Here is a 22,366-nt window from a genome sequence, read left to right as displayed (position 1 = left end):
GTTCGAAAGGGCCCCTCCGGCGGACCAATCGACCCGAAGGTCGAAGGCCCCGGACCCGAGGCGCCGGAGCGGCGCGGTAACGAAATTCGGATTGTTCGACCGGAAGTATCTCCGGTCCACGGGGTCGCACGGACTCGGGCCCGGCGTCGCCGGAAAGCCCCGGGAAAGACCTTTCGAACGAGACCGGCCGCGCCTCCGGCGGAGGAACGCAGCGGACGCTACGGGCGCGCAAACTCCGGACGAGGGTTTTTTTTTCTTCGAACCGCCGTATCTCGGCCGCGAAAAGGGTCGGAGGGTCGAGGGCGGGCTCGTTCGAAAGGTCCCCTCGGGTAGAGCGACCGACCCCGAGGGCGACGTCCTTGGACTTAAGGCGCCCGAGCAGCGGCCGTGGGAAAATCCGGAGACGGCCCCCCGTATCTCCGCTACGGAAAAGGCCAGATACTCGCGGGTGGGCTCGTTCGAAAGGGCCCCTCCGGCGGACCAATCGACCCGAAGGTCGAAGGCCCCGGACCCGAGGCGCCGGAGCGGCGCGGTAACGAAATTCGGATATTCGACCGGAAGTATCTCCGGTCCACGGGGTCGCACGGACTCGGGGCCGGGGTCGCCGGAAAGCCCCGGGAAAGACCTTTCGAACGAGACCGGCCGCGCCTCCGGCGGAGGAAAGCAGCGGACGCTACGGGCGCGCGAACTCCGGACGAGCGTTTTTTTTTTCTTCGAACCGCCGTATCTCGGCCGCGAAAAGGGTCGGAGGGTCGAGGGCGGGCTCGTTCGAAAGGTCCCCTCGGGTAGAGCGACCGACCCCGAGGACCGACCGACCCGAAGTTCGAAGGCCCCGGGCCCGAGGCGCCCGAGATACGGCCGTTCGAAGTTTTCCGAAATTCGACCGGAAGTATCTCCGGTCCCCGGGGTCGCACGTTTTTTTTTTCGATCCGCCGTATCTCGGCCGCGGAAAGGGTCGGAGGGTCGAGGGCGGGCTCGTCCGAAAGGTCCCCTCGGGTAGAGCGACCGACCCCGAGGGCGACGTCCTCGGACTTAAGGCGCCCGAGCAGCGGCCGTGGGAAAATCCGGAGACGGCCCCCCGTATCTCCGCCGCGGAAAAGGCCAGATACTCGCGGGTGGGCTCGTTCGAAAGGGCCCCTCCGGCGGACCAATCGACCCGAAGGTCGAAGGCCCCGGACCCGAGGCGCCGGAGCGGCGCGGTAACGAAATTCGGATATTCGACCGGAAGTATCTCCGGTCCACGGGGTCGCACGGACTCGGGGCCGGCGTCGCCGGAAAGCCCCGGGAAAGACCTTTCGAACGAGACCGGCCGCGCCTCCGGCGGACGAACGCAGCGGACGCTACGGGCGCGCGAACTCCGGACCAGCGTTTTTTTTTTCGATCCGCCGTATCTCGGCCGCGGAAAGGGTCGGAGGGTCGAGGGCGGGCTCGTTCGAAAGGTCCCCTCGGGTAGAGCGACCGACCCCGAGGGCGACGTCCTCGGACTTAAGGCGCCCGAGCAGCGGCCGTGGGAAAATCCGGAGACGGCCCCCCGTATCTCCGCCGCGGAAAGGGCCAGATACTCGCGGGTGGGCTCGTTCGAAAGGGCCCATCCGGCGGACCAATCGACCCGAAGGTCGAAGGCACCGGGCCCGAGGCGCCGGAGCGGCGCGGTAACGAAATTTGGATATTCGACCGGAAGTATCTCCGGTCCACGGGGTCGCACGGACTCGGGGCCGGCGTCGCCGGAAAGCCCCGGGAAAGACCTTTCGAACGAGACCGGTCACGCCTCCGGCGGACGAACGCAGCGGACGCTACGGGCGCGCGAACTCCGGACCAGCGTTTTTTTTTTTCGATCCGCCGTATCTCGGCCGCGGAAAGGGTCGGAGGGTCGAGGGCGGGCTCGTTCGAAAGGTCCCCTCGGGTAGAGCGACCGACCCCGAGGGCGACGTCCTCGGACTTAAGGCGCCCGAGCAGCGGCCGTGGGAAAATCCGGTGACGGCCCCCCGTATCTCCGCCGCGGAAAGGGCCAGATACTCGCGGGTGGGCTCGTTCGAAAGGGCCCCTCCGGCGGACCAATCGACCCGAAGTTCGAAGGCCCCGGACCCGAGGCGCCGGAGCGGCGCGGTAACGAAATTCGGATATTCGACCGGAAGTATCTCCGGTCCACGGGGTCGCACGGACTCGGGGCCGGCGTCGCCGGAAAGCCCCGGGAAAGACCTTTCGAACGAGACCGGCCGCGCCTCCGGCGGACGAACGCAGCGGACGCTACGGGCGCGCGAACTCCGGACCAGCGTTTTTTTTTTTTCGATCCGCCGTATCTCGGCCGCGGAAAGGGTCGGAGGGTCGAGGGCGGGCTCGTTCGAAAGGTCCCCTCGGGTAGAGCGACCGACCCCGAGGGCGACGTCCTCGGACTTAAGGCGCCCGAGCAGCGGCCGTGGGAAAATCCGGAGAGGGCCCCCCGTATCTCCGCCGCGGAAAAGGCCAGATACTCGCGGGTGGGCTCGTTCGAAAGGGCCCCTCCGGCGGACCAATCGACCCGAAGGTCGAAGGCCCCGGACCCGAGGCGCCGGAGCGGCGCGGTAACGAAATTCGGATATTCGACCGGAAGTATCTCCGGTCCACGGGGTCGCACGGACTCGGGCCCGGCGTCGCCGGAAAGCCCCGGGAAAGACCTTTCGAACGAGACCGGCCGCGCCTCCGGCGGACGAACGCAGCGGACGCTACGGGCGCGCGAACTCCGGACCAGCGTTTTTTTTTTTTCGATCCGCCGTATCTCGGCCGCGGAAAGGGTCGGAGGGTCGAGGGCGGGCTCGTTCGAAAGGTCCCCTCGGGTAGAGCGACCGACCCCGAGGGCGACGTCCTCGGACTTAAGGCGCCCGAGCAGCGGCCGTGGGAAAATCCGGAGACGGCCCCCCGTATCTCCGCCGCGGAAAGGGCCAGATACTCGCGGGTGGGCTCGTTCGAAAGGGCCCATCCGGCGGACCAATCGACCCGAAGGTCGAAGGCCCCGGGCCCGAGGCGCCGGAGCGGCGCGGTAACGAAATTCGGATATTCGACCGGAAGTATCTCCGGTCCACGGGGTCGCACGGACTCGGGGCCGGCGTCGCCGGAAAGCCCCGGGAAAGACCTTTCGAACGAGACCGGTCACGCCTCCGGCGGACGAACGCAGCGGACGCTACGGGCGAGCAAACTCCCGACGACCGTTTTTTTTTTTCGAACCGCCGTATCTCGGCCGCGGAAAGGGTCGGAGGGTCGAGGGCGGGCTCGTTCGAAAGGTCCCCTCGGGTAGAGCGACCGACCCCGAGGGCGACGTCCTCGGACTTAAGGCGCCCGAGCAGCGGCCGTGGGAAAATCCGGAGACGGCACCCCGTATCTCCGCTGCGGAAAGGGCCAGATACTCGCGGGTGGGCTCGTTCGAAAGGGCCCCTCCGGCGGACCGACCGACCCGAAGGTCGAAGGACCCGGGCCCGAGGCGCCGGAGCGGCGCTGTAACGAAATTCGGATTTTCGACCGGAAGTATCGCCGGTCCCCCAGGCCGACCGAGACGCACCCTCCCGGCCGCGGACCCGGCGGGTTCCCCCTTCGCGGGGGACGGTAGGGCGAACAGGTGCCATCAGGTATATAGCTAAGTCGATCGGGGTTGACCAACTGTCGGAGAGGCGAAAGCTCCAGAACCTAAGTCGATGGGGTTGACCAACTGCTGGAGAAGTGAAAGCTCCAGAGCCTAAGTCGATTGGGGTTGACCAACTGTCGGAGAGGCGAAAGCTATAGAACCTAAGTCTATGGCAGGAGAAGCGAACGCCCCAGAACCTAAGTCGATGGGGTTGACCAACTGCTGGAGAAGTGAAAGCTCAAGAGCCTAAGTCGTTGGGGTTGACCAACTGCTGGAGAGGCGAAAGCTCCAGAGCCTAAGTCGATTGAGGTTGACCAACTGCTGGAAACGCGAACGCTCCAAAACCTAAGTCGATTGAGGTTGACCAACTGCTGGAAACGCGAACACTCCAAAACCTAAGTCGATTGAGGTTGACCAACTGCTGGAAACTCGAACGCTCCAAAACCTAAGTCGATTGAGGTTGACCAACTGCTGGAAAATCTTTCGGGTTGACCAACGGTTGGAGAAATTTTGGGGTTGACCAACTGTTTGGTTCTCCAGAAGGGCCGGGAGGATGGGGCTTAGTCCGGTGGGGGAGTGCTTAAGAGTGGGATGGCAGGGACCAAACGGTGCGCCGGGTACGAGCTCCAGGGTGTCCGTCGCGGGGTCCAAAGCCGGCCTCGGGTGCACGGTGGTCGGGTTGACTGGGCGATGTTCCCGGGGTCGTATCTCGGCCGGGGAAGGGGGTACGGAGACGGGGGTGGGGTCGTTGGAAAGGGCCCCTCCTGGAGGATGAGGGACCCAAAGGGCTAAGGTCTCGGTCTTAAGGCGCCCGAGCTACGGCCGTTTAAAGGTGCAGCGGTGGAAGTCCGTATCTCCGGCCCCCGGGGTCGCACAGAGACCCGACAGAGACCTTTCGAACGAGACCGGCCGCGCCTCCGGCGGACGAACGCAGCGGACGTTACGGGCGCGCGAACTCCATACGAGCGTTTTTCGAGGGCGGGCTCGTTCGAAAGGTCCCCTCGGGTAGAGCGACCGACCCCGAGGGCGACGTCCTCGGATTTAAGGCGCCCGAGCAGCGGCAGTGGGAAAATCCGGAGACGGCCCCCCGTATCTCGGGCGCGGAAAGAGCCAGATACTCGCGGGTGGGCTCGTTCGAAAGGGCCCATCCGGCGGACCAATCGACCCGAAGGTCGAAGGCACCGGGCCCGAGGTGCCGGAGCGGCGCGGTAACGAAATTCGGATATTCGACCGGAAGTATCTCCAGTCCACGGGGTCGCACGGACTCGGGGCCGGCGTCGCCAGAAAGCCCCGGGAAAGACCTTTCGAACGAGACCGGTCACGCCTCCGGCGGACGAACGCAGCGGACGCTACGGGCGAGCAAACTCCGGACGAGCGTTTTTTTTTTTCGAACCGCCGTATCTCGGCCGCGGAAAGGGTCGGAGGGTCGAGGGCGGGCTCGATCGAAAGGTCCCCTCGGGTAGAGCGACCGACCCCGAGGGCGACGTCCTCGGACTTAAGGCGCCCGAGCAGCGGCCGTGGGAAAATCCGGTGACGGCCCCCCGTATCTCGGGCGCGGAAAGAGCCAGATACTCGCGGGTGGGCTCGTTCGAAAGGGCCCCTCCGGCGGACCAATCGAACCGAAGTTCGAAGGCCCCGGACCCGAGGCGCCGGAGCGGCGTGGTAACGAAATTCGGATATTCGACCGGAAGTATCTCCGGTCCACGGGGTCGCACGGACTCGGGCCCGGCGTCGCCGGAAAGCCCCGGGAAAGACCTTTCGAACGAGACCGGCCGCGCCTCCGGCGGACGAACGCAGCGGACGCTACGGGCGCGCGAACTCCGGACCAGCGTTTTTTTTTTTCGATCCGCCGTATCTCGGCCACGGAAAGGGTCGGAGGGTCGAGGGCGGGCTCGTTCGAAAGGTCCCCTCGGGTAGAGCGACCGACCCCGAGGGCGACGTCCTCGGACTTAAGGCGCCCGAGCAGCGGCCGTGGGAAAATCCGGAGACGGCCCCCGGTATCTCCGCCGCGGAAAGGCCAGATACTCGCGGGTGGGCTCGTTCGAAAGGGCCCATCCGGCGGACCAATCGACCCGAAGGTCGAAGGCACCGGGCCCGAGGCGCCGGAGCGGCGCGGTAACGAAATTCGGATATTCGACCGGAAGTATCTCCGGTCCACGGGGTCGCACGGACTCGGGGCCGGCGTCGCCGGAAAGCCCCGGGAAAGACCTTTCGAACGAGACCGGTCACGCCTCCGGCGGACGAACGCAGCGGACGCTACGGGCGAGCAAACTCCCGACGAGCGTTTTTTTTTTCGAACCGAAGTATCTCGGCCGCGGAAAGGGTCGGAGGGTCGAGGGCGGGCTCGTTCGAAAGGTCCTCTCGGGTAGAGCGACCGACCCCGAGGGCGACGTCCTGGGACTTAAGGCGCCCGAGCAGCGGCCGTGGGAAAATCCGGAGACGGCACCCCGTTTCTCCGCTGCGGAAAGGGCCAGATACTCGCGGGTGGGCTCGTTCGAAAGGGCCCCTCCGGCGGACCGACCGACCCGAAGGTCGAAGGACCCGGGCCCGAGTCGCCGGAGCGGCGCTGTAACGAAATTCGGATTTTCGACCGGAAGTATCTCCGGTCCCCCAGGCCGACCGAGGCGCACCCTCCCGGCCGCGGACCCGGCGGGTTCCATCTTCGCGGGGGACGGTAGGGCGAACAGGTACCATCAGGTATATAGCTAAGTCGATCGGGGTTGACCAACTGTCGGAGAGGCGAAAGCTCCAGAACCTAAGTCGATGGGGTTGACCAACTGCTGGAGAAGTGAAAGCTCAAGAGCCTAAGTCGTTGGGGTTGACCAACTGCTGGAGAGGCGAAAGCTCCAGAGCCTAAGTCGATTGAGGTTGACCAACTGCTGGAAACGCGAACGCTCCAAAACCTAAGTCGATTGAGGTTGACCAACTGCTGGAAACGCGAACACTCCAAAACCTAAGTCGATTGAGGTTGACCAACTGCTGGAAACTCGAACGCTCCAAAACCTAAGTCGATTGAGGTTGACCAACTGCTGGAAAATCTTTCGGGTTGACCAACGGTTGGAGAAATTTTGGGGTTGACCAACTGTTTGGTTCTCCAGAAGGGCCGGGAGGATGGGGCTTAGTCCGGTGGGGGAGTGCTTAAGAGTGGGATGGCAGGGACCAAACGGTGTGCCGGGTACGAGCTCCAGGGTGTCCGTCGCGGGGTCCAAAGCCGGCCTCGGGTGCACGGTGGTCGGGTTGACGGGGCGATGTTCCCGGGGTCGTATCTCGGCCGGGGAAGGGGGTACGGAGACGGGGGTGGGGTCGTTGGAAAGGGCCCCTCCTGGAGGATGAGGGACCCAAAGGGCTAAGGTCTCGGTCTTAAGGCGCCCGAGCTACGGCCGTTTAAAGGTGCAGCGGTGGAAGTCCGTATCTCCGGCCCCCGGGGTCGCACAGAGACCCGACAGAGACCTTTCGAACGAGACCGGCCGCGCCTCCGGCGGACGAACGCAGCGGACGTTACGGGCGCGCGAACTCCGGACGAGCGTTTTTTTTTTTTTCGAACCGCCGTATCTCGGCCGCGAAAAGGGTCGGAGGGTCGAGGGCGGGCTCGTTCGAAAGGTCCCCTCGGGTAGAGCGACCGACCCCGAGGGCGACGTCCTCGGATTTAAGGCGCCCGAGCAGCGGCAGTGGGAAAATCCGGAGACGGCCCCCCGTATCTCCGCCGCGGAAAAGGCCAGATACTCGCGGGTGGGCTCGTTCGAAAGGGCCCCTCCGGCGGACCAATCGACCCGAAGGTCGAAGGCCCCGGGCCCGAGGCGCCGGAGCGGCGCGGTAACGAAATTCGGATATTCGACCGGAAGTATCTCCGGTCCACGGGGTCGCACGGACTCGGGGCCGGCGTCGCCGGAAAGCCCCGGGAAAGACCTTTCGAACGAGACCGGCCGCGCCTCCGGCGGACGAACGCAGCGGACGCTACGGGCGCGCGAACTCCGGACCAGCGTTTTTTTTTTTTCGATCCGCCGTATCTCGGCCGCGGAAAGGGTCGGAGGGTCGAGGGCGGGCTCGTTCGAAAGGTCCCCTCGGGTAGAGCGACCGACCCCGAGGGCGACGTCCTCGGACTTAAGGCGCCCGAGCAGCGGCCGTGGGAAAATCCGGAGACGGCCCCCCGTATCTCCGCCGCGGAAAGGGCCAGATACTCGCGGGTGGGCTCGTTCGAAAGGGCCCCTCCGGCGGACCAATCGACCCGAAGTTCGAAGGCCCCGGACCCGAGGCGCCGGAGCGGCGCGGTAACGAAATTCGGATATTCGACCGGAAGTATCTCCGGTCCACGGGGTCGCACGGACTCGGGCCCGGCGTCGCCGGAAAGCCCCGGGAAAGACCTTTCGAACGAGACCGGCCGCGCCTCCGGCGGACGAACGCAGCGGACGCTACGGGCGCGCGAACTCCGGACCATCGTTTTTTTTTTTCGATCCGCCGTATCTCGGCCGCGGAAAGGGTCGGAGGGTCGAGGGCGGGCTCGTTCGATAGGTCCCCTCGGGTAGAGCGACCGACCCCGAGGGCGACGTCCTGGGACTTAAGGCGCCCGAGTTGCGGCCGTGGGAAAATCTGGAGACGGCACCCCGTATCTCCGCTGCGGAAAGGGCCAGATACTCGCGGGTGGGCTCGTTCGAAAGGGCCCCTCCGGCGGACCGACAGACCCGAAGGTCGAAGGACCCGGGCCCGAGGCGCCGGAGCGGCGCTGTAACGAAATTCGGATTTTCGACCGGAAGTATCTCCGGTCCCCCGGGCCGACCGAGGCGCACCCTCCCGGCCGCGGACCCGGCGGGTTCCCCCTTCGCGGGGGACGGTAGGGCGAACAGGTGCCATCAGGTATATAGCTAAGTCGATCGGGGTTGACCAACTGTCGGAGAGGCGAAAGCTCCAGAACCTAAGTCGATGGGGTTGACCAACTGCTGGAGAAGTGAAAGCTCCAGAGCCTAAGTCGATTGGGGTTGACCAACTGTCGGAGAGGCGAAAGCTCTAGAACCTAAGTCTATGGCAGGAGAAGCGAACGCCCCAGAACCTAAGTCGATGGGGTTGACCAACTGCTGGAGAAGTGAAAGCTCAAGAGCCTAAGTCGTTGGGGTTGACCAACTGCTGGAGAGGCGAAAGCTCCAGAGCCTAAGTCGATTGAGGTTGACCAACTGCTGGAAACGCGAACGCTCCAAAACCTTAGTCGATTGGGGTTGACCAACTGCTGGAAAATCTTTCGGGTTGACCAACGGTTGGAGAAATTTTGGGGTTGACCAACTGTTTGGTTCTCCAGAAGGGCCGGGAGGATGGGGCTTAGTCCGGTGGGGGAGTGCTTAAGAGTGGGATGGCAGGGACCGAACGGTGCGCCGGGTACGAGCTCCAGGGTGTCCGTCGCGGGGTCCAAAGCCGGCCTCGGGTGCACGGTGGTCGGGTTGACGGGGCGATGTTCCCGGGGTCGTATCTCGGCCGGGGAAGGGGGTACGGAGACGGGGGTGGGGTCGTTGGAAAGGGCCCCTCCTGGAGGATGAGGGACCCAAAGGGCTAAGGTCTCGGTCTTAAGGCGCCCGAGCTACGGCCGTTTAAAGGTGCAGCGGTGGAAGTCCGTATCTCCGGCCCCCGGGGTCGCACGGACCCGAGGCTGGCGTCCCCGGAAAGCCCCGACAGGGACCTTTCGAACGAGACCGGCCGCGCCTCCGGCGGAGGAACGCAGCGGACGCTACGGGCGCGCGAACTCCGGACGAGTGTTTTTTTTTCTTCGAACCGCCGTATCTCGGCCGCGAAAAGGGTCGGAGGGTCGAGGGCGGGCTCGTTCGAAAGGTCCCCTCGGGTAGAGCGACCGACCCCGAGGGCGACGTCCTGGGACTTAAGGAGCCCGAGCAGCGGCCGTGGGAAAATCCGGAGACGGCACCCCGTATCTCCGCTGCGGAAAGGGCCAGATACTCGCGGGTGGGCTCGTTCGAAAGGGCCCCTCCGGCGGACCGACCGACCCGAAGGTCGAAGGACCCGGGCCCGAGGCGCCGGAGCGGCGCTGTAACGAAATTCGGATTTTCGACCGGAAGTATCTCCGGTCCCCCAGGCCGACCGAGGCGCACCCTCCCGGCCGCGGACCCGGCGGGTTCCATCTTCGCGGGGGACGGTAGGGCGAACAGGTGCCATCAGGTATATAGCTAAGTCGATCGGGGTTGACCAACTGTCGGAGAGGCGAAAGCTCCAGAACCTAAGTCGATGGGGTTGACCAACTGCTGGAGAAGTGAAAGCTCCAGAGCCTAAGTCGATTGGGGTTGACCAACTGTCGGAGAGGCGAAAGCTATAGAACCTAAGTCTATGGCAGGAGAAGCGAACGCCCCAGAACCTAAGTCGATGGGGTTGACCAACTGCTGGAGAAGTGAAAGCTCAAGAGCCTAAGTCGTTGGGGTTGACCAACTGCTGGAGAGGCGAAAGCTCCAGAGCCTAAGTCGATTGAGGTTGACCAACTGCTGGAAACGCGAACGCTCCAAAACCTAAGTCGATTGAGGTTGACCAACTGCTGGAAACGCGAACACTCCAAAACCTAAGTCGATTGAGGTTGACCAACTGCTGGAAACTCGAACGCTCCAAAACCTAAGTCGATTGAGGTTGACCAACTGCTGGAAAATCTTTCGGGTTGACCAACGGTTGGAGAAATTTTGGGGTTGACCAACTGTTTGGTTCTCCAGAAGGGCCGGGAGGATGGGGCTTAGTCCGGTGGGGGAGTGCTTAAGAGTGGGATGGCAGGGACCAAACGGTGCGCCGGGTACGAGCTCCAGGGTGTCCGTCGCGGGGTCCAAAGCCGGCCTCGGGTGCACGGTGGTCGGGTTGACGGGGCGATGTTCCCGGGGTCGTATCTCGGCCGGGGAAGGGGGTACGGAGACGGGGGTGGGGTCGTTGGAAAGGGCCCCTCCTGGAGGATGAGGGACCCAAAGGGCTAAGGTCTCGGTCTTAAGGTGCCCGAGCTACGGCCGTTTAAAGGTGCAGCGGTGGAAGTCCGTATCTCCGGCCCCCGGGGTCGCACAGAGACCCGACAGAGACCTTTCGAACGAGACCGGCCGCGCCTCCGGCGGACGAACGCAGCGGACGTTTTTTTTTTTTCGAACCGCCGTATCTCGGCCGCGAAAAGGGTCGGAGGGTCGAGGGCGGGCTCCTTCGAAAGGTCCCCTCGGGTAGAGCGACCGACCCCGAGGGCGACGTCCTCGGATTTAAGGCGCCCGAGCAGCGGCAGTGGGAAAATCCGGAGACGGCCCCCCGTATCTCCGCCGCGGAAGGGGCCAGATATTCGCGGGTGGGCTCGTTCGAAAGGGCCCCTCCGGCGGACCGACCGACCCGAAGTTCGAAGGCCCCGGGCCCGAGGCGCCCGAGATACGGCCGTTCGAAGTTTTCCGAAAGTCGACCGGAAGTATCTCCGGTCCCCGGGGTCGCACGGACTCGGGGCCGGCGTCGCCGAAAAGCCCCGGGAAAGACCTTTCGAACGAGACCGGCCGCGCCTCCGGCGGACGAACGCAGCGGACGCTACGGGCGCGCGAACTCCGGACCAGCGGTTTTTTTTTCGATCCGCCGTATCTCGGCCGCGGAAAGGGTCGGAGGGTCGAGGGCGGGCTCGTTCGAAAGGTCCCCTCGGGTAGAGCGACCGACCCCGAGGGCGACGTCCTCGGACTTAAGGCGCCCGAGCAGCGGCCGTGGGAAAATCCGGAGACGGCCCCCCGTATCTCCGCCGCGGAAAAGGCCAGATACTCGCGGGTGGGCTCGTTCGAAAGGGCCCCTCCGGCGGACCAATCGACCCGAAGGTCGAAGGCCCCGGACCCGAGGCGCCGGAGCGGCGCGGTAACGAAATTCGGATATTCGACCGGAAGTATCTCCGGTCCACGGGGTCGCACGGACTCGGGGCCGGAATCGCCGGAAAGCCCCGGGAAAGACCTTTCGAACGAGACCGGCCGCGCCTCCGGCGGACGAACGCAGCGGACGCTACGGGCGCGCGAACTCCGGACCAGCGTTTTTTTTTTTCGATCCGCCGTATCTCGGCCGCGGAATGGGTCGGAGGGTCGAGGGCGGGCTCGTTCGAAAGGTCCCCTCGGGTAGAGCGACCGACCCCGAGGGCGACGTCCTCGGACTTAAGGCGCCCGAGCAGCGGCCGTGGGAAAATAATCCGGAGACGGCACCCCGTATCTCCGCCGCGGAAAGGGCCAGATACTCGCGGGTGGGCTCGTTCGAAAGGGCCCATCCGGCGGACCAATCGACCCGAAGGTCGAAGGCACCGGGCCCGAGGCGCCGGAGCGGCGCGGTAACGAAATTCGGATATTCGACCGGAAGTATCTCCGGTCCACGGGGTCGCACGGACTCGGGGCCGGCGTCGCCGGAAAGCCCCGGGAAAGACCTTTCGAACGAGACCGGTCACGCCTCCGGCGGATGAACGCAGCGGACGCTACGGGCGAGCAAACTCCGGACGAGCGTTTTTTTTTTCGAACCGCCGTATCTCGGCCGCGGAAAGGGTCGGAGGGTCGAGGGCGGGCTCGATCGAAAGGTCCCCTCGGGTAGAGCGACCGACTCCGAGGGCGACGTCCTCGGACTTAAGGCGCCCGAGCAGCGGCCGTGGGAAAATCCGGTGACGGCCCCCCGTATCTCGGGCGTGGAAAGAGCCAGATACTCGCGGGTGGGCTCGTTCGAAAGGGCCCCTCCGGCGGACCAATCGACCCGAAGTTCGAAGGCCCCGGACCCGAGGCGCCGGAGCGGCGCGGTAACGAAATTCGGATATTCGACTGGAAGTATCTCCGGTCCACGGGGTCGCACGGACTCGGGGCCGGCGTCGCCGGAAAGCCCCGGGAAAGACCTTTCGAACGAGACCGGCCGCGCCTCCGGCGGACGAACGCAGCGGACGCTACGGGCGCGCGAACTCCGGACCAGCGTTTTTTTTTTTCGATCCGCCGTATCTCGGCCGCGGAAAGGGTCGGAGGGTCGAGGGCGGGCTCGTTCGAAAGGTCCCCTCGGGTAGAGCGACCGACCCCGAGGGCGACGTCCTCGGACTTAAGGCGCCCGAGCAGCGGCCGTGGGAAAATCCGGAGACGGCCCCCCGTATCTCCGCCGCGGAAAGGGCCAGATACTCGCAGGTGGGCTCGTTCGAAAGGGCCCATCCGGCGGACCAATCGACCCGAAGGTCGAAGGCACCGGGCCCGAGGCGCCGGAGCGGCGCGGTAACGAAATTCGGATATTCGACTGGAAGTATCTCCGGTCCACGGGGTCGCACGGACTCGGGGCCGGCGTCGCCGGAAAGCCCCGGGAAAGACCTTTCGAACGAGACCGGCCGCGCCTCCGGCGGACGAACGCAGCGGACGCTACGGGCGCGCGAACTCCGGACCAGCGTTTTTTTTTTTCGATCCGCCGTATCTCGGCCGCGGAAAGGGTCGGAGGGTCGAGGGCGGGCTCGTTCGAAAGGTCCCCTCGGGTAGAGCGACCGACCCCGAGGGCGACGTCCTCGGACTTAAGGCGCCCGAGCAGCGGCCGTGGGAAAATCCGGAGACGGCCCCCCGTATCTCCGCCACGGAAAGGGCCAGATACTCGCGGGTGGGCTCGTTCGAAAGGGCCCATCCGGCGGACCAATCGACCCGAAGGTCGAAGGCACCGGGCCCGAGGCGCCGGAGCGGCGCGGTAACGAAATTCGGATATTCGACCGGAAGTATCTCCGGTCCACGGGGTCGCACGGACTCGGGGCCGGCGTCGCCGGAAAGCCCCGGGAAAGACCTTTCGAACGAGACCGGTCACGCCTCCGGCGGACGAACGCAGCGGACGCTACGGGCGAGCAAACTCCGGACCAGCGTTTTTTTTTTTTCGATCCGCCGTATCTCGGCCGCGGAAAGGGTCGGAGGGTCGAGGGCGGGCTCGTTCGAAAGGTCCCCTCGGGTAGAGCGACCGACCCCGAGGGCGACGTCCTCGGACTTAAGGCGCCCGAGCAGCGGCCGTGGGAAAATCCGGTGACGGCCCCCCGTATCTCCGCCGCGGAAAGGGCCAGATACTCGCGGGTGGGCTCGTTCGAAAGGGCCCATCCGGCGGACCAATCGACCCGAAGGTCGAAGGCACCGGGCCCGAGGCGCCGGAGCGGCGCGGTAACGAAATTCGGATATTCGACCGGAAGTATCTCCGGTCCACGGGGTCGCACGGACTCGGGGCCGGCGTCGCCGGAAAGCCCCGGGAAAGACCTTTCGAACGAGACCGGTCACGCCTCCGGCGGACGAACGCAGCGGACGCTACGGGCGCGCGAACTCCGGACGAGCGTTTTTTTTTTTTCGAACCGCCGTATCTCGGCCGCGAAAAGGGTCGGAGGGTCGAGGGCGGGCTCGTTCGAAAGGTCCCCTCGGGTAGAGCGACCGACCCCGAGGACCGACCGACCCGAAGTTCGAAGGCCCCGGGCCCGAGGCGCCCGAGATACGGCTGTTCGAAGTTTTCCGAAATTCGACCGGAAGTATCTCCGGTCCCCGGGGTCGCGCGGACTCGGGGCCGGCGTCGCCGAAAAGCGCCGGGAAAGACCTTTCGAACGAGACCGGCCGCGCCTCCGGCGGACGAACGCAGCGGACGCTACGGGCGCGCGAACTCCGGACCAGCGGTTTTTTTTTTTCGATCCGCCGTATCTCGGCCGCGGAAAGGGTCGGAGGGTCGAGGGCGGGCTCGTTCGAAAGGTCCCCTCGGGTAGAGCGACCGACCCCGAGGGCGACGTCCTCGGACTTAAGGCGCCCGAGCAGCGGCCGTGGGAAAATCCGGTGACGGCCCCCCGTATCTCGGGCGCGGAAAGAGCCAGATACTCGTGGGTGGGCTCGTTCGAAAGGGCCCCTCCGGCGGACCAATCGACCCGAAGTTCGAAGGCCCCGGACCCGAGGCGCCGGAGCGGCGCGGTAACGAAATTCGGATATTCGACCGGAAGTATCTCCGGTCCACGGGGTCGCACGGACTCGGGCCCGGCGTCGCCGGAAAGCCCCGGGAAAGACCTTTCGAACGAGACCGGCCGCGCCTCCGGCGGACGAACGCAGCAGACGCTACGGGCGCGCGAACTCCGGACCAGCTTTTTTTTTCGATCCGCCGTATCTCGTCCGCGGAAAGGGTCGGAGGGTCGAGGGCGGGCTCGTCCGAAAGGTCCCCTCGGGTAGAGCGACCGACCCCGAGGGCGACGTCCTTGGACTTAAGGCGCCCGAGCAGCGGCCGTGGGAAAATCCGGAGACGGCCCCCCGTATCTCCGCCGCGGAAAAGGCCAGATACTCGCGGGTGGGCTCGTTCGAAAGGGCCCCTCCGGCGGACCAATCGACCCGAAGGTCGAAGGCCCCGGACCCGAGGCGCCGGAGCGGCGCGGTAACGAAATTCGGATATTCGACCGGAAGTATCTCCGGTCCACGGGGTCGCACGGACTCGGGGCCGGCGTCGCCGGAAAGCCCCGGGAAAGACCTTTCGAACGAGACCGGCCGCGCCTCCGGCGGACGAACGCAGCGGACGCTACAGGCGCGCGAACTCCGGACCAGCGTTTTTTTTTTTTCGATCCGCCGTATCTCGGCCGCGGAAAGGGTCGGAGGGTCGAGGGCGGGCTCGTTCGATAGGTCCCCTCGGGTAGAGCGACCGACCCCGAGGGCGACGTCCTGGGACTTAAGGCGCCCGAGTTGCGGCCGTGGGAAAATCTGGAGACGGCACCCCGTATCTCCGCTGCGGAAAGGGCCAGATACTCGCGGGTGGGCTCGTTCGAAAGGGCCCCTCCGGCGGACCGACAGACCCGAAGGTCGAAGGACCCGGGCCCGAGGCGCCGGAGCGGCGCTGTAACGAAATTCGGATTTTCGACCGGAAGTATCTCCGGTCCCCCGGGCCGACCGAGGCGCACCCTCCCGGCCGCGGACCCGGCGGGTTCCCCCTTCGCGGGGGACGGTAGGGCGAACAGGTGCCATCAGGTATATAGCTAAGTCGATCGGGGTTGACCAACTGTCGGAGAGGCGAAAGCTCCAGAACCTAAGTCGATGGGGTTGACCAACTGCTGGAGAAGTGAAAGCTCCAGAGCCTAAGTCGATTGGGGTTGACCAACTGTCGGAGAGGCGAAAGCTCTAGAACCTAAGTCTATGGCAGGAGAAGCGAACGCCCCAGAACCTAAGTCGATGGGGTTGACCAACTGCTGGAGAAGTGAAAGCTCAAGAGCCTAAGTCGTTGGGGTTGACCAACTGCTGGAGAGGCGAAAGCTCCAGAGCCTAAGTCGATTGAGGTTGACCAACTGCTGGAAACGCGAACGCTCCAAAACCTTAGTCGATTGGGGTTGACCAACTGCTGGAAACTCGAACGCTCCAAAACCTAAGTCGATTGAGGTTGACCAACTGCTGGAAACGCGAACGCTCCAAAACCTTAGTCGATTGGGGTTGACCAACTGTTTGGTTCTCCAGAAGGGCCGGGAGGATGGGGCTTAGTCCGGTGGGGGAGTGCTTAAGAGTGGGATGGCAGGGACCGAACGGTGCGCCGGGTACGAGCTCCAGGGTGTCCGTCGCGGGGTCCAAAGCCGGCCTCGGGTGCACGGTGGTCGGGTTGACGGGGCGATGTTCCCGGGGTCGTATCTCGGCCGGGGAAGGGGGTACGGAGACGGGGGTGGGGTCGTTGGAAAGGGCCCCTCCTGGAGGATGAGGGACCCAAAGGGCTAAGGTCTCGGTCTTAAGGCGCCCGAGCTACGGCCGTTAAAAGGTGCAGCGGTGGAAGTCCGTATCTCCGGCCCCCGGGGTCGCACGGACCCGAGGCTGGCGTCCCCGGAAAGCCCCGACAATGACCTTTCGATCGAGACCGGCCGCGCCTCCGGCGGAGGAACGCAGCGGACGCTACGGGCGCGCGAACTCCGGACGAGCGTTTTTTTTTCTTCGAACCGCCGTATCTCGGCCGCGAAAAGGGTCGGAGGGTCGAGGGCGGGCTCGTTCGAAAGGTCCCCTCGGGTAGAGCGACCGACCCCGAGGGCGACGTCCTGGGACTTAAGGCGCCCGAGCAGCGGCCGTGGGAAAATCCAGAGACGGCACCCCGTATCTCCGCTGCGGAAAGGGCCAGATACTCGCGGGTGGGCTCGTTCGAAAGGGCCCCTCCGGCGGACCGACCGACCCGAAGGTCGAAGGACCCGGGCCCGAGGCGCCGGAGCGGCGCTGTAACGAAATTCGGATTTTCGACCGGAAGTATCTCCGGTCCCCCAGGCCGACCGAGGCGCACCCTCCCGGCCGCGGACCCGGCGGGTTCCATCTTCGCGGGGGACGGTAGGGCGAACAGGTGCCATCAGGTATATAGCTAAGTCGATCGGGGTTGACCAACTGTCGGAGAGGCGAAAGCTCCAGAACCTAAGTCGATGGGGTTGACCAACTGCTGGAGAAGTGAAAGCTCCAGAGCCTAAGTCGATTGGGGTTGACCAACTGTCGGAGAGGCGAAAGCTATAGAACCTAAGTCTATGGCAGGAGAAGCGAACGCCCCAGAACCTAAGTCGATGGGGTTTACGGGCGAGCAAACTCCGGACGAGCGTTTTTTTTTTTCGAACCGCCGTATCTCGGCCGCGGAAAGGGTCGGAGGGTCGAGGGCGGGCTCGTTCGAAAGGTCCCCTCGGGTAGAGCGACCGACCCCGAGGGCGACGTCCTCGGATTTAAGGCGCCCGAGCAGCGGCAGTGGGAAAATCCGGAGACGGCCCCCCGTATCTCCGCCGCGGAAAAGGCCAGATACTCGCGGGTGGGCTCGTTCGAAAGGGCCCCTCCGGCGGACCAATCGACCCGAAGGTCGAAGGCCCCGGGCCCGAGGCGCCGGAGCGGCACCGGGCCCGAGGAGCGGCGCGGTAACGAAATTCGGATATTCGACCGGAAGTATCTCCGGTCCACGGGGTCGCACGGACTCGGGGCCGGCGTCGCCGGAAAGCCCCGGGAAAGACCTTTCGAACGAGACCGGTCACGCCTCCGGCGGATGAACGCAGCGGACGCTACGGGCGAGCAAACTCCGGACGAGCGTTTTTTTTTTTCGAACCGCCGTATCTCGGCCGCGGAAAGGGTCGGAGGGTCGAGGGCGGGCTCGATCGAAAGGTCCCCTCGGGTAGAGCGACCGACTCCGAGGGCGACGTCCTTGGACTTAAGGCGCCCGAGCAGCGGCCGTGGGAAAATCCGGTGACGGCCCCCCGTATCTCCGCCGAGGAAAGGGCCAGATACTCGCGGGTGGGCTCGTTCGAAAGGGCCCCTCCGGCGGACCAATCGACCCGAAGTTCGAAGGCCCCGGACCCGAGGCGCCGGAGCGGCGCGGTAACGAAATTCGGATATTCGACCGGAAGTATCTCCGGTCCACGGGGTCGCACGGACTCGGGCCCGGCGTCGCCGGAAAGCCCCGGGAAAGACCTTTCGAACGAGACCGGCCGCGCCTTCGGCGGACGAACGCAGCGGACGCTACGGGCGCGCGAACTCCGGACCATCGTTTTTTTTTTTCGATCCGCCGTATCTCGGCCGCGGAAAGGGTCGGAGGGTCGAGGGCGGGCTCGTTCGATAGGTCCCCTCGGGTAGAGCGACCGACCCCGAGGGCGACGTCCTGGGACTTAAGGCGCCCGAGTTGCGGCCGTGGGAAAATCTGGAGACGGCACCCCGTATCTCCGCTGCGGAAAGGGCCAGATACTCGCGGGTGGGCTCGTTCGAAAGGGCCCCCCCGGCGGACCGACAGACCCGAAGGTCGAAGGACCCGGGCCCGAGGCGCCGGAGCGGCGCTGTAACGAAATTCGGATTTTCGACCGGAAGTATCTCCGGTCCCCCGGGCCGACCGAGGCGCACCCTCCCGGCCGCGGACCCGGCGGGTTCCCCCTTCGCGGGGGACGGTAGGGCGAACAGGTGCCATCAGGTATATAGCTAAGTCGATCGGGGTTGACCAACTGTCGGAGAGGCGAAAGCTCCAGAACCTAAGTCGATGGGGTTGACCAACTGCTGGAGAAGTGAAAGCTCCAGAGCCTAAGTCGATTGGGGTTGACCAACTGTCGGAGAGGCGAAAGCTCTAGAACCTAAGTCTATGGCAGGAGAAGCGAACGCCCCAGAACCTAAGTCGATGGGGTTGACCAACTGCTGGAGAAGTGAAAGCTCAAGAGCCTAAGTCGTTGGGGTTGACCAACTGCTGGAGAGGCGAAAGCTCCAGAGCCTAAGTCGATTGAGGTTGACCAACTGCTGGAAACGCGAACGCTCCAAAACCTTAGTCGATTGGGGTTGACCAACTGCTGGAAAATCTTTCGGGTTGACCAACGGTTGGAGAAATTTTGGGGTTGACCAACTGTTTGGTTCTCCAGAAGGGCCGGGAGGATGGGGCTTAGTCCGGTGGGGGAGTGCTTAAGAGTGGGATGGCAGGGACCGAACGGTGCGCCGGGTACGAGCTCCAGGGTGTCCGTCGCGGGGTCCAAAGCCGGCCTCGGGTGCTCGGTGGTCGGGTTGACGGGGCGATGTTCCCGGGGTCGTATCTCGGCCGGGGAAGGGGGTACGGAGACGGGGGTGGGGTCGTTGGAAAGGGCCCCTCCTGGAGGATGAGGGACCCAAAGGGCTAAGGTCTCGGTCTTAAGGCGCCCGAGCTACGGCCGTTTAAAGGTGCAGCGGTGGAAGTCCGTATCTCCGGCCCCCGGGGTCGCACGGACCCGAGGCTGGCGTCCCCGGAAAGCCCCGACAGGGACCTTTCGAACGAGACCGGCCGCGCCTCCGGCGGAGGAACGCAGCGGACGCTACGGGCGCGCGAACTCCGGACGAGCGTTTTTTTTTCTTCGACCGCCGTATCTCGGCCGCGAAAAGGGTCGGAGGGTCGAGGGCGGGCTCGTTCGAAAGGTCCCCTCGGGTAGAGCGACCGACCCCGAGGGCGACGTCCTGGGACTTAAGGAGCCCGAGCAGCGGCCGTGGGAAAATCCGGAGACGGCACCCCGTATCTCCGCTGCGGAAAGGGCCAGATACTCGCGGGTGGGCTCGTTCGAAAGGGCCCCTCCGGCGGACCGACCGACCCGAAGGTCGAAGGACCCGGGCCCGAGGCGCCGGAGCGGCGCTGTAACGAAATTCGGATTTTCGACCGGAAGTATCTCCGGTCCCCCAGGCCGACCGAGGCGCACCCTCCCGGCCACGGACCCGGCGGGTTCCATCTTCGCGGGGGACGGTAGGGCGAACAGGTGCCATCAGGTATATAGCTAAGTCGATCGGGGTTGACCAACTGTCGGAGAGGCGAAAGCTCCAGAACCTAAGTCGATGGGGTTGACCAACTGCTGGAGAAGTGAAAGCTCCAGAGCCTAAGTCGATTGGGGTTGACCAACTGTCGGAGAGGCGAAAGCTATAGAACCTAAGTCTATGGCAGGAGAAGCGAACGCCCCAGAACCTAAGTCGATGGGGTTGACCAACTGCTGGAGAAGTGAAAGCTCAAGAGCCTAAGTCGTTGGGGTTGACCAACTGCTGGAGAGGCGAAAGCTCCAGAGCCTAAGTCGATTGAGGTTGACCAACTGCTGGAAACGCGAACGCTCCAAAACCTAAGTCGATTGAGGTTGACCAACTGCTGGAAACGCGAACACTCCAAAACCTAAGTCGATTGAGGTTGACCAACTGCTGGAAACTCGAACGCTCCAAAACCTAAGTCGATTGAGGTTGACCAACTGCTGGAAAATCTTTCGGGTTGACCAACGGTTGGAGAAATTTTGGGGTTGACCAACTGTTTGGTTCTCCAGAAGGGCCGGGAGGATGGGGCTTAGTCCGGTGGGGGAGTGCTTAAGAGTGGGATGGCAGGGACCAAACGGTGCGCCGGGTACGAGCTCCAGGGTGTCCGTCGCGGGGTCCAAAGCCGGCCTCGGGTGCACGGTGGTCGGGTTGACGGGGCGATGTTCCCGGGGTCGTATCTCGGCCGGGGAAGGGGGTACGGAGACGGGGGTGGGGTCGTTGGAAAGGGCCCCTCCTGGAGGATGAGGGACCCAAAGGGCTAAGGTCTCGGTCTTAAGGTGCCCGAGCTACGGCCGTTTAAAGGTGCAGCGGTGGAAGTCCGTATCTCCGGCCCCCGGGGTCGCACAGAGACCCGACAGAGACCTTTCGAACGAGACCGGCCGCGCCTCCGGCGGACGAACGCAGCGGACGTTTTTTTTTTTCGAACCGCCGTATCTCGGCCGCGAAAAGGGTCGGAGGGTCGAGGGCGGGCTCCTTCGAAAGGTCCCCTCGGGTAGAGCGACCGACCCCGAGGGCGACGTCCTCGGATTTAAGGCGCCCGAGCAGCGGCAGTGGGAAAATCCGGAGACGGCCCCCCGTATCTCCGCCGCGGAAGGGGCCAGATATTCGCGGGTGGGCTCGTTCGAAAGGGCCCCTCCGGCGGACCGACCGACCCGAAGTTCGAAGGCCCCGGGCCCGAGGCGCCCGAGATACGGCCGTTCGAAGTTTTCCGAAAGTCGACCGGAAGTATCTCCGGTCCCCGGGGTCGCACGGACTCGGGGCCGGCGTCGCCGAAAAGCCCCGGGTAAGGGAATTTAGGGGGTTGGTGGGATTTTCGCCCATTCAAATAAATTGCCATTGTCTACATAGTGGGTCCGTTGGCTTGCTCCCCTTTCGTGGTCACCCGTTTGCCCTTTAACTCGATGACTACGTGTCACTTTGCCCTTACTCGCCAGGAAGGACCCCAAGACCCCCACTATTGGCGAAATGGACACCACCAGGGGCACCCTTGAGCCGTGGGCTACGTAGTGGCAGACCACCAAGCCCTTTTTGTGTCCGTGGGGGCTTTATTTGCATTGGGGGTCCTGTCTGCCTGCCCACCAAAGCATTATTTTACCCACTTACCTATTATTGTTGTTCATTGAGGCCGTAAAAGCCCTATTATGCCCAGATGCCAATTAAATCTTCTTCATAGTCTTCCTCATCGCCCACAGAGCCACTATAATGCCCCCTTACCCATTAGTGTCCCTCAGACAGACCACCAAGCCCTTATTTGTCCACGGGGGCTTTTTTTGCATTGGGGGTCTCCCCCCCCTGCCCGCCAAAGCATTATTTTACCCACTTACCTATTATTGTTGTTCATTGAGGCCGTAAAAGCCCTATTATGCCCAGATGCCAATTAAACCTTCATCATAGTCTTCCTCGTCGCCCACAGAGCCACTATAATGCCCACTGACCCATTAGTAGTCTTCATCATTCCCACAGAGCAAGTGTTCCACCCTGCTGCCATTTAAGCTTACCCGGCGGCCTGTGCGACGGCGCGGGGCGCCCGTTTCGGCGACGACCGCGGGGCCTGTACAAAAATAACATTGATTTAATGGGAAACTGTTCGATCTCCCGTACGCCGCGGGAACTTCACCAGGGGCCGAGACTTTGCTTTACGCGACGTGCCGAGCCTCGGCTTTTGTCGCCACGGAGCACGGGCGTCTGGGTCTATCCACGGCCAAGTTTGGCAGGAGCCCGCCTCGTGGCCGAACGCCTCCGGCGGGTCGTTCGGAGGCCCGAAACGTACCCGTGCGTCCGTTTTCGGACCCCGGGAAGCCTCCGGGACGGAGCGGTGCTCCCGTTCCGATGACGACCGCGGGGCCAGTACAAAAATAACATTGATTTAATGGGAAACTGTTCGATCTCCCGTACGCCCTAGGAACGTGCCCCGTGTTCGGGACTTTGCTCTACGTGACGTGCGGAACATCGTCTCTCGTCGCCCCGGGGCACGGGCCTCTGGGTCTTTCTGGGGCCAAGTTTGGCAGGACGCGGCCCTGGATCCGAACGCCCCCGGACGGTCGTTCGAGGGCCCGAACGTTACCTCTGAGTCCGTTTTCGGTGCCCGGGAAGGCTCCCG

Source organism: Misgurnus anguillicaudatus, chromosome 16, assembly GCF_027580225.2.
Source record: "Misgurnus anguillicaudatus chromosome 16, ASM2758022v2, whole genome shotgun sequence".
Taxonomy (NCBI): Eukaryota; Metazoa; Chordata; class Actinopteri; order Cypriniformes; family Cobitidae; genus Misgurnus; species Misgurnus anguillicaudatus.
Note: the sequence above shows the minus strand (reverse complement) of the source record.